We start from the raw sequence: 12,417 nt of genomic DNA, 5'->3' as shown, positions 1-12,417 counted from the left end.
GCTTGCTCAAAAGCTTGAATGAATCTTAGTCACCTTGTTAGGGTTGAAGGAATTGCTTTTAAACACTTGTTGGCATGAAGGTGGTACAGGGACCTCTAGAAACTTCTGACCAGATGGTTGGGAGTGATACTTATTGGCCTACTTGGCCATGCCTCAATTATCTGAAGATTAAGAGAGCAGAAAGACATGTGCCTTGTTGGGTGGCTCCTGGCCAGAAGGAGGCTTTGTGGATATGTGGGCTCTTGGTGACACAGCAAGAAGATGCTGCTTCATTCCAAATTCTACCATAAGCCTACACTTGCTACCACTGATATTTTTTATCTGAATGGTTTTGAAGGCATCATGTGTTTCTCTCCCTCCATCTGTCCTGCCTTCGGGATTTAATTGATGCTTTCCTCAAAGACAAGTGAAGGTGCTGAAATGCTCGAGCAGGCTGCTGAAGAGTGGGCTCTCCCATGTGTCCGGTTGTCCTCATGGGCATCAGAACATGCCTTCCCACGTGGAAAGGCTTGACAGCAGGCTGGCTGGGGAGTGTCCGTTAACACATCCGTGAACATGTCAGGCTTTCTGTCCTCCACGAGGAATCAGAACGAGACCTGCACTGGCAGTAAGAAACACCTGAGTAATAGGACGTGGTATTTTAAAATTTTCCCTGGTGCTGCGCATACTTCTGAATTGGAAGCCGTGCCACTGAATTGCATGGAGGTCAAAGTCACCTCTAGCGAGCTAGCTGCAACAGCAGCTCCGTGTGCTTGGTGGAAGCCTCATTCACCGTAACGTGGCTGGACTGGGTTGTATGAATCAGAAAGAGCATAGACCATCCGTCCCCTCTTGGACAAAAACCATGCTAATTTCTGATGAAGGGAACAGGGGATGCTGAGGATGGACACAAAGGGCCAGCACTCATGCCAGTTTCTGCCTCCCACCCTGGACAGTCAGGTAGTGGGGTGAGCACGTGGCTTCCAGAGTCTTGCAGCCTTGATTCAGACCCTGGCTACACCACTGTTGGTTATATGACCTTGGGCAAGTTGCGTAACCCCTCTGTACTTAAGCTTCCTTATCTGGAGAATAAGAGTACCTAGCCCAAGTTTGCTAGGGAGATTGTTAACCTAATATGCTTAGAACACTGTATTCTCTCTGACCTAGGAATACACAAGTTTTGTGTTATTTTTGCCCCCTGAACAACTGAAGGATGTGTCTTTGTGAAAACTGAAGGCAGAGTGGAGAATTTCTGCATCAAAACTGGGCACTGCGCGTCTACCTGAGAACGGCTAATCATTCAAGCACTTCATATTGCCAGTGTGTTTGCTGTGCTCACCGCTAGGACAGACAGGGAGTTACTCTGTGTTCTCTGCCAGGAAGCCTGTAGTTTGCTTTGGTCAAGCTGACCTCCTTGGGACTCAGTGAGGTCTCCGCCCCCCTCAGCTTCCCTGTGGAGTGGAGTGGAAGCCGCTCTTCCCCAAGTCAGCATTACAGGAGAAGGAAGTGGGAAAGCAGGGACCACCCATACTAAGCTGAGGGACTGGACCAGAAATAAAGTCTTCCGAATGCGTGCCGCCCCGGTCTATGCTTGCCCACATAGCTGGGCAGGTTGCCATGGTTACTCCCCTTCCCGCATCCTTCTCCCACCCTGGAAGGAAGCCTGCCACTCTAGGGTGAGCAAAATCTGAACAAATTGCTTCCTGATCTAAAAATGGAAGTTACTTTTTTATTGAGGTCGACTCTCCTGTCTACCTACCTCATCCTTTTCCTCTTCTCAACTTCTTTTAATCTTAACCCTTAATCGCCTAACTCTTGCTAATTCTTCCATCATCAAGGTAGAACAACAGGAAGGCTTATGAAATTTCAGGAACACGGGAGCTATTGCCTCAATATTAAAGAAACCTGGCAGTTTTTCTCCGCTACCGTAACTTACACAAGCTAGCTAGAGGCAAGTGACCTTTAACTGCCTTAAACCGGTAAGAATTCTGAGTGAACCCAGCAGGCAGAGTGTTGAACTGTAAGGAAGTTACCAGAAGGCAGGATGCAGGAGGACTATCACCTAAATTTTTAGGTAACCACAGAGTAAGGGAGCAGGTAGACTAGGAAGTAAGAGTCCTGAAAAAGTGAGATCCAAAACACTGTTCAACCTGGAATAAATTTGGGGGAAGGATATGTGGTTTCACATTTTCTCTGGGTGAAAAGCTACCCTATTTGTCTCTGATGTACAGTTACGCTGAAATAGACTGAGATCTTTATATGACAGATGAAACACACAAGCTCTCATTTCACAATCAGATTCATTCAGTCTTTCAAGAGTGGACACTTAGTTACCTTCATGTGTGTTTCACAGCTAGAGAGAACTTGTCTAAAATAGTGGTTCTCAGAGTGTGGTCCTCAGACTAGCAGCACCGGCATCATCTGGAAACTTGCTAGAAATGCAAATTCTTGGTCCCCATCCCAGATCCAGTGAGCCAAACTCCAGCAGTGGGGCTCATCCAGCTGTATTTCAACAAGCCCTCTGCATGATCTAAGAGTAACTTTCACAATTCATTTGTTTTATAATTCAGTTGTTCAGTGGAAAGCTTAACAAAGTATGTGCATTCCTACAGTCATGGAAATAATAAAGCAAAGCATTTAAACACAGCTCAATTTAACTGGATCTTAGGATACAAAAGATGAAAAGGCACAGACCTTGACATTTTTCCTACTATCTCAAGTTCGTTTTCTTGATCCAAGGAAAACCGATATACTCCTTATTTTTGTATTATCCCCTCACTTCCAAATCCTTTTTCCTCTTTTGGGTTAAGATCATAATTAATCTCCATTTATTAGGAGACTGCCCCAGTTACTTCTTTTAAAAAAGATTCTATAAACTAGATCATTACCCATGAACCAGATGGTTTTCTCTAACCTATAAAACTTTTTTTAATTTTGTTTTTCATGCAATACCCAGAGTGCAGATGAAGGCTTCTCCATATTGGTAAATGAACCTACTGCAACTTGGTTTTTATAGAGCTTTATGGTTTAAAAAGTACCAGTCCATTCTCCATTTATCTTTCACTCTAATAACTTAATAGAAAAATATCTCTTTCTTAGTTCAAATATGATCATTGCATGTGAGCTTGCTCAGGGTCATATCATTAGATAGGAGAGTCAGGATTCAAGCATGAATCTTTATCATTTGAATCTTGGTGTTTATCTGAATATTTAGTATGTACCTCTTATGTGGATTATGTTGCTAGCCTGGCAATGGAAGAATACCCAGTGAGTGGAAATCTAAAAGAAAATCTACATCACATGAAACAAAGAATGTAGACTCTGGACCTGCACTGGAATGACAGCCGGGCCATTTCTTAGGCTGCTGCTTAACGTCCCTGACCCTTAATTACCTCACCCACCTTGCAAACAGTCCTAAGAATGACGGATGCTAATCAGAGACCGATGTTTAGCAGGGATCACACCTTAGACTGAGAAATACAAGGGTGTGATCCAGAATTAAAGAATTGGAATTCTAGTTTCGAGGAGATGGCATGGGCTCAGGGTTAAGAGCTTAGACTCTGAACTGCAAATGACTGTCCACAACTCACTTTTCCATTTAAGACAAGAGATGGCATGTCCGAGCTTCATTTTTCTCCATCAGTAAAATGAGTTACTACCAAGTTAAAGTTTAAGGTGAAGCCTTGGAAGCTGGGAAGCTGCTGCTTCAAAATTCCTCCTCCTCTAGAACTACAATTCCCAGTGCTGCAATTAGGCTGATATTTGGAAAATGCTCTTGCTTTACTTGTTTTGAGCTTGAGGCAAGTTGAAATCTAGAGATGAACACATTTCAGCTGAAAAATTAGAAGACCTTCTTTCTTGCACACCTTGAAACTACTAAATGTGAGGGTCCAGCAGGAGAATGTGGCAATGCTTCATAAACCAGTACAGGCCCACAAATATTAACTCTCAAGGTACCACTTAAATCTCATTGGGCATGACAATTCAGTCCTCCTAAAGTCTAGAGTTGATACTTACTCAAAGAACCAGAAAGTGATGAATAGTTTCATTTAACTGTGTCCATGTTGGATATAGCTGCTCTCCTTGTTCTAAACATTTCATACAATTGACCTCACTTATTTTCTATACTTTAAGTGTCCTATTAGGGGTCCAGACCTGTTTTGATCTTCTGTGATATGTTATGCAGATGCTGAAGTGCTTTCTGTTGTCAATTAGTTGTCATATGTTTGAACACCTGCAAGGTTATATGAAGAATGCTCAGTCTGGCTTTGGCCACCTTATTAATCCAGGTAGGAAGCATATACCTGACCTCTAGATCAGAGGATCAGAAGTGGGCACGGTATGCTTCCGAGTAGTTGTTCAAATATCTGTCCTTTTGAACAAAAGTCTCAGCTGTGCTTTAATTACATTAACCCTGGGTGGTGGTGGTGGTATTTTTTGTTTTGGGGTTTGGAATTTTTCTTTTAAACCTTTACTTCTAAATTTAAACATCATAAGTGCAATCCCATTTTTGACGTAGAAAACAAATATGTAACTGATTGAATAGGCTCTTCCATCCACAGCTGGTTGATAATAAGGAGAATTAATATCAATTTCTGCTTAGACCAAAGTTCAGCTATAACTGAAGCTTATCAGAAACATACATATTGACAACTGACAAAGCATCGAAAAGTTGATTTTATTCAACGTTGAAACTCTCTTTGGAAGGGCATCTTGTTGCATATAGGTGCTTGTTTAACTGCCTGTTAACTTGTTCTTTGAGAATTTCTGATTTATTCAACTTGTCTGAAGTTCTCAACGACTAAAGGTCGGCTGTAATTTTGTTGGATGATAATATTGACCTGAAACCTGCTGGCAGACACATAAATGCCAACAATCATTGCCAATAAGAAATTTACAGTAAATGACATCAACTTAACTAACATGTGGTTGTTTTAAAATGAAGTGGTGTGGGTAGGATCCAGAGAAGAAAAGGATACCAGTATGTGATAATGGACTTAGCTTTTGCAAGATGGTGGATATCAGATAGAAGAAAAATGTATCCTAGGCACATAAGCAAATTATGCAGGTGCACATCCAAGGATACAGACTTGCCAGTTTGACCAAGAGCAAGTACAGATGGCAGACAAGGAAGACATGGATTTGGAAAGTAGAGATGGATTGCACTGAGCCTTAGATATAAGCACAAGAACTTTAATCCACATTTGTTATGCAGTGGATCTCTTTGTTAAATCAGGAAAACAAAATGCTGACTCAGATTAATTCACCTAGCTCTACTGGCAGAATGACTTTGAGCAGAGATCGTTTACCTGTTGAACAAAAGCCTATATTCCATGACAAATCAACAGTGCAGAGAAAAGATTTGCCTAAGAGAATATTAGGGAGCAAATGGAAAATATATGTCACCCCTAATGTTTTAAGTGCACTACTTTTTACCAAACTATGTGGGTATCAGAAAGTAGGACCTGACCTCACAATTTCATTGAGTTGGGGGAGAGTTCTATATGAATTGGAGGGCAACAAGAGGTCATGGCAAGTGGAGAGAAACAGTAGGCTGATGAAGGGTCGGTGGACTCCGCTAAGGCAATACACCATGAGTAGACCTTGAATGATGGGAAGGAATTCACATAGGTGAAGGCAGTATTACAGCCTAGGGTTGCAACACAAGAAAGTGGTGTGTGTGTGTGTGTGTGTGTGTGTGTGTGTCCAGGGCAAATGGAAAATATTAGCCTCCCTAAGGAATAGGTCTCTCTCTCTCTCTCTCTCTCTAAATATATGTAGATACATAGATAGATAGATAGAGATGCCTGATTAATATAAAACCAGGAAGGGGGTGCCTGGGTGGCTCAGTGGGTTAATCCTCTGCCTTCAGCTCAGGTCATGGTCTCAGGGTCCTGGGATCGAGTCCTGTGTCAGGCTCTCTGCTCAGCCAGCCTGCTTCCTCTCTGTCTGCCTCTCTGCCTACTTGTGATCACTCTCTCTGTCAAATAAATAAAATATATATATAAAATCAGGAAGGCCATGAAGTCTGATAGGGCACTCCCACAAGAATTCACCCATAAAAGTAAGTCATTTTACAACTAGTTTCTTACCACTTGGATTCTCATTGGACCTTTTTGAGAAGGTGAAGGAAAAATTTGTCTCACAAAGAGCTTCTTTACTTCAAGAATTCTAAATATCTTAAAAAGCACCTATGTTATGGGTACAGAAAATACCAAAATAACAGTGTAATGTGAAGTGGCGAATTGTGAGGGACAAGATACATGATACAAGGAAGTATCGCTCTTTTGGAAACAGGAACTTGGGGTGACAATGAGGCAAGATTAGGGAGGAATACTAAAAATAATTTTTAAAATTTTTTTTGGTGGGAAGGAAGATGGGGAATGGACATAAAAGATAGTTCTAGAAAATAGAGGGTCACAGGTTTGCCAGATTTGGTAGACATGAGAAGAGTCTATGATAAAATCTTAGTTTTATGCTGAAATATGGCCAGTACTGTTATTGATCTTTGAGGCATATCCACATACCAAATACATTCTGTAGTTCTGTTTCCAGATAGCATCTTGAGATGCAAATGTTCAACTTTCTACATGAGAACTCATTAATAGAAACAACGGAGGCAACCCTGTTCTGTTTTAGGATCTGGACTCTTACATTTCGTGCAGCCAACACTTGTTTAAGGGCTTCTTACTTGCAATGATAATAAAGTCAGTTTTTGAAAGACTTACATTAACCGGATGCTACCGGATACTCCCCTGCCAATGCTCTTGTAAGTGGGCTGTGTTACTCAAATACCAAAGCACTTTGGTGTGGCCCTGGTTACATTTTCATAATATTGCTTCATTAAAATCTGTGATTCAGTAGTTTTGCCTGATCTGCAAGTGGCATTATTGTACTCAGAAAATCTGATGAGTGAGAGTGCTGCCGAACATGTCTGGTTCTAGAATATGGAGGTTCATGTCATCTCTGTATTGCTTGTCCTTCTGAAGTGACGAAACTGAATGCCAAATGAGCACAGCGTTTCTCGTGTTTGTGATATAATGTTGATTCGGAAATTTGGATAACTTTTCAGGAATCATCATTGATGTTCTTTAATAACCAAGTGAATCACAAGATTCTTTCCTCCAGCTGGCTCTGTCACACAGATGCTCTTTCAGATCGTTATATGGGTATAGAGGACTCCCTAACATTGAATGTAAATATCTTCCATCTAATTAGTGCTTTAAGTAAATGTCATAATTTTAAAACTGTCTGTTGAAGAGGGTAATTAAGCCTTTAAGACAAAATTTGCATCTTTCCATAGTTGATATAAATAAGACAGCAATTTATACAGGAGTCCTTGAAGTAGAACTAATTTTGCTCCTATTAAGCATTATTCATGGCAATGAGACTTTCTACCCTAATCAGAAATGTTTCCTCTTAAAAACTTAGCACCCATTGAAACCATTACCTGCTGTTCTCTCTTCCCTGCCTATACTGTAAGTCCCTTGAGAACAGAGGCCATGTCTCTTTCAGCACTGTATATAAAGCATACCACAGCACTTGGCACACAGTAGATGTTCAATAACCAATAACCAGATGGCCAAGTGAATGATGCTCTCCTTTGCACCATTGACTGTAATTTATTATAGAGTGAGCAAAATGGGAAACTTCAGCTCACCTTATCATCTGTTGGTATAAGTCAAACAGTTCTGAATCCTTTTTTTTAACTTTTATAATGAGTAGCATCCATATGTTCCTCTAGTTTAAATCTGGTCAGGGCCTGAGAAAGGCAGACAAGCTGTTACTGAAATTCTCCAGATGGTGTGGTCTTTTCAAGTCCTTGGGTTAACTTCTGCCAATGGAGTATTCGTCATAGCTCATACATCGATCTGACACGATGGATGTAATCACCTGGCTGATAATTATTGTAGTGGTGAATCGTCTCCCACCTGATACTTCACCCGAGGACAACTTCTTATTCTCCTTCTGTTTCTTCTTTTTAAGGTTGCCACTAACCTGCTTCTAAAAAACAAAACAAAACAAAAAACACTAATAAAAATGGAAGAAATAGATGAAATCTTTGGCTCAAGCACTGGATAATTAAGGTTATCCCCTTGACTTAACACAATTTCTGCCAAAATCAGAAGAAACCTTTTTTTTTTTTTTTAATTGGCATAGTGCTGCTGTAATGTAAGGTTGCGATATCCATTAGGCTCTTTAAAATGCCCAAATTGAGGCGCCCGGCTAGTTCAGTCGGTAGAGCATGAGCTCTTAAAATGACCAAATTGTGTTGCCAATTCATTACTGTTCTACAGATTCCCTTGGGTCCAAGGAAAACAGCCTAAAACCGAACAATAGACCAAATGCTGACCAAGTTTTAACAATCTCAGCATAAAAGAATTTTTTCAAATCTTGGTGACCATTTGATCCAAATGTTCATCTTTTTTTTAAAGATTTTATTTATTTATTTGACAGACAGAGATCACAAGTAGGCAGAGAGGCAGGCAGAGAGAAGAGAGGAAGCGGCTCCCTGCTGATCAGAGAGCCCGATGGATGCCGGGTTGGATCCCAAGATCCTGGGATCATGACCTGAGCTGAAGGCAGATCCTTTAACCCATTGAGCTACCCAGGCGCCGCCCCCCACCCCAAATGTTCATTTTGTTTTTTAAGAATTCATTTACTTAACAGAGAGTGAGACAAGGAGAGAGAGCACAAGCAGGGGGAGCAGCAGAGGGAGAGGGGAATCAGGCTCCCCACTCAGCAGGGAGCCCAATGTGGGACTTGATCCCAGGACCCTGAGATCATGACCTGAGCCGAAGGCAGAGGTCTAACCCACTGAGCCATCCAGGTGCCCCCAAATGTTCATTTTTTAATACATCAGGCATTTTTCTCAATGACTTCAGATAGGTAAGTCTCCATGAATGATGTCCAAGTCAGTAGTTCAAAGCTTACAGTGAGCGGCATTCCATAGTGTGCATGTTCATTTTGTAGGTTCTCTAAGCTTTTGAGTTTAATTTCACATGACTGAATTCTAAAGCACTTTCATGATTCTATCTCTAGCCCAAGATAGACTGTAGATTTACCTACATTTTAAATATTACTATCTGGCAAATTAGCTTGTCTCTAAGGAATTTAATTTTAAAAATGCAGAACGGCACGTGTCACCCTAATATCACTATTCTAAAGGCGTAAGGAACAGAAATCTGTCTCTCATCCTGCTCGCTCCCCTCTTAACCAGCATTTCCTTGGTACTGATCTTCCTAGTCTCTCAAGTTATATGGAAAACGTAGATAAAATGGAGAAATGCTATATATTCTGCTTCAAATGAGGAGCTATAACAATGTGACTCTTTTAGTCGGTAGCGGCCTTCTGTAAAGGATATTATTCTTTTAGGTGGTCACATTTCAAAATACCAATTCACTTATATCAGCTTTTAGAAAACTGACATTATGGGAATTCTATTTTTAGGATGAAATGGATCTTCTTAGAATGAAGGTTATAAGACATAATGGCCTTTGATTTTTTTTTTTTTTTAAGCCACCTCTAGGACACTTGGTTTGTTTGAAGTTTGAGCATCATAGCTTGGCAAGATGGATAACCTTGGATCTGACATTTGAGATTTGTTAGACCTTAACCTTTCAATTAAAAAGCTTTGATTCCAAAAGATTAGCCAATTATTTAAATGAAAAAAAAAAATGGCCGTGTTGAATCACTCAAAGTGGCAAGTTCATGCAACTATCCTACTACAAAGCAATGTCACTCTTTGATGCCGTGGTCCGTACTCAGATTTGTCACCACCCCAGCCTCTGCACCACTGCTCAAAACCTCAGTCTTCCCAGTACTGTCTAGACAAAATGTAGTTCTGAAAATTCACTCTAATCCAGTTTGACCCAGCTTTCAACCTTTTCCCCTCGTATCAACCAACACAGTCCTGTGTTCTAGCCAACCTGACATAAGTATGCTTTACTCACTGCTATCAATTCCTCTTTCCTTGAAAGTGGTTTCTGGCCAATTCACATTCCTCTAATCTGAAGAACTGAGTTTAGTTCTCTCTTTTTGCTAGTATAATTCTAAAACAGAGAAGTTAAAAGTATATGTATTAGCCAGTGGAATTTTTAGTGGGCTGGTTGACTTTTGTACTTCACCTTCTGTCCCGTCAGGTAGGGATATTAATCCTTCCCCTATAGCATTAAACGAGAGAGGTTTAGCGTTATACATCACACATCACACCTGATGTATAATAAACATCCAATAAATTTAACTTGCAAAAATAGGGTATTCTTTCTGCGTTCCTAAGAAAACTGTTCAAGCCATCATTAACCCTGCACTTTCAACCCTCTCTCTCTCTCTCTCTCTCTTTTTTTTTTTCCAGGACATTTACCACCTTCTGAAAGACTGTAACTATTTATATGTTTCCCTGTTAGAGGGTAAAACCTACAAAGGAATAGAATGTTCCTACAAAGGAATAGATCTTTCTTTTGCTCATTGACATATCCCAAGCTCTAGAAGAGTGTCTAGCACATAGTGGGGACACAAATTTGTTACATGAATTAGCTTGCATTCAGGGACAAATTTTGTTTCCATTCTCTCAGTTATAGTGGTTTTTGAGCAAAGTTTAATCACCAAACCCCAGGTGCTCCAAATAAAATAATAAATAATAATAAATTTTTTAAAAAGCTATCAGTATTTGAAGGCCTTCTCAATCTTATAATAACGAGACTTCTGGGCAAAATCTAGGGTAGCTAATGACTTCCCATTTGTGTAGTCACTCTGGCTAGGTGTGAGACAAATGACAGGCCTTTCAGAGTCAAAAGGGAAGGCATTTGTTTTTACCCTTTTAAGGGATTTTCTTAGATGGGGGTGCAAATGTAGAATAGAATGTAGGGTAAGGGACCTCAATGCTGGAGAGATTGACCCTCAGAAAGAAATTTTAATCACATCCACTCCTGATAGCCCCCAAAATAGAACTTGCTTGTGTTAGTGAAACTAAGAAAAAAGTCCTTTGGTGTTGTTTCTTTCACTATTTTCTTTGGTGGAATTCACTATCTACATACTTCAATAATTCATTAAGGAGTGCAACCTAGTTTAGAAAAAAAAAATAACCTTACAACTATAAACATTCCTAATTTCAGACTTTGCTGCACTAGAAGGCATCTGTGGGGTATAGAAGGGCTTGATCATTAGTTTTTTGAGGATTTGTTTTAACCTCCTTGTCTACAATATTGAGTCTTTTTAATAAAGATTGGATTAGGAACTTAATAGTGGCTTTCAAAGAAGACTTGTCTTTGCACAGAGCTATAGAGTTCAGCTGAGGAAATGAATGATCTAATTACATTCTCTGATGCTAAAAATGCCTACATTCTAAGACCAGAAAATAGCAGATGCCATCGTGAATCTGTACAAAGCTTCTAGGACTGGCTCAAGTTACATTTATTTAATGACTATAATAGGGATAATAAAGAGAGGTGACACGTGGAACACCAATCTAATCATTTATATCCATCCCATGGTTGCTGTAGTATTTAAGTGTCAGTTACTTAGCAGGCACAGAATTTTGCAACAGATCATCACTAGTTCAGAGACGAGACGAGATTGCTCTAAAAACTAATGAAACAAGTTGCTTAAATATTACATTTCTTATGAACCAGAGAAACTTCCTTTACAGTGAGTCATTGATGTTGACATTCCTGTGTAGGCTAACCAGAAGCCTTTTTGTAGTTCAATAAAAATGGGACTATCTCATAATGGGCCAGGAGGTCTCAGGGAAAGCCCAGCAAAGTGGCATGTGATCAGCAACCATTGCTACTAGTTTGCCTTATGCTAGACCCAAGTTTCACCCCCATGTTTTATCATCTTAAAAAAAGCCCACGAGGGATGGCATGCATTTAAGAGGCCTGGGGGAGCTCTCATTCCATCTACTTATTCTGGAAAAGGCAGATGATGTGTGTGGTAAGTCAGATGATGATGATGATGATGATTGTTTTTTTAACCAGCTTCTTGCTTTGAAACAAAAACGTGCCCATTAAAGGATCCTTGGGTCTCTGAGTGCTAGGCAGGTATATGAGTAATAACTTAATGCAAAGGAAAAATACTTGACACAATGTCTAGCCAAAGCTCTGATGAATAGAAAACAGAATATACTTCCAAAGTTTTTAGCACAACTATTAAATAGCAGTAATCTCGCTATTAACTTAAATCATATTCAGGTAACATGGAATAAGTAGAGGTTCATCCAGCTTCAGATTCACATGAAGATTCACGTGCAGCTGGATATGATTCTGAATAACACATTTTAAAGGACACAGCGATAGATCCAATAAATGAGTCTTTATAGTTTAGAAAACCAGAAAAACTAGATGGTCCTAGTATATAAATTTATCATCTCAGATAAGTTAAGCTCTTTTAGGGAAGTAGCAATTCCTTTGGCACCATATGAATTGATGACTTGTTTAGTTA

General features: G+C 40.0%; 1 protein-coding gene and 1 long non-coding RNA gene across 5 annotated transcripts in view; one reads left to right on the top strand and one right to left on the bottom strand.

Moving 5' to 3' along the window:
- Positions 1 to 12,417, top strand: part of DAB2 (DAB adaptor protein 2) — a 162,018-nt gene that overhangs the window by 114,691 nt on the left and 34,910 nt on the right. The window lies entirely within an intron of this gene.
- LOC132028267 (uncharacterized) overlaps positions 7,631 to 12,417 on the bottom strand; it is a 55,635-nt gene continuing 50,848 nt past the window's right edge. The window contains exon 3 of the long non-coding RNA XR_009407387.1: positions 7,631 to 7,983. This is a non-coding gene — a long non-coding RNA (uncharacterized LOC132028267). The remainder of the gene's footprint in view (positions 7,984 to 12,417) is intronic.

Source organism: Mustela nigripes, chromosome 12 (assembly GCF_022355385.1).
Source record: "Mustela nigripes isolate SB6536 chromosome 12, MUSNIG.SB6536, whole genome shotgun sequence".
Lineage (NCBI taxonomy): Eukaryota > Metazoa > Chordata > Mammalia > Carnivora > Mustelidae > Mustela > Mustela nigripes.
This window is presented reverse-complemented; position numbering and strand designations above follow the sequence as displayed.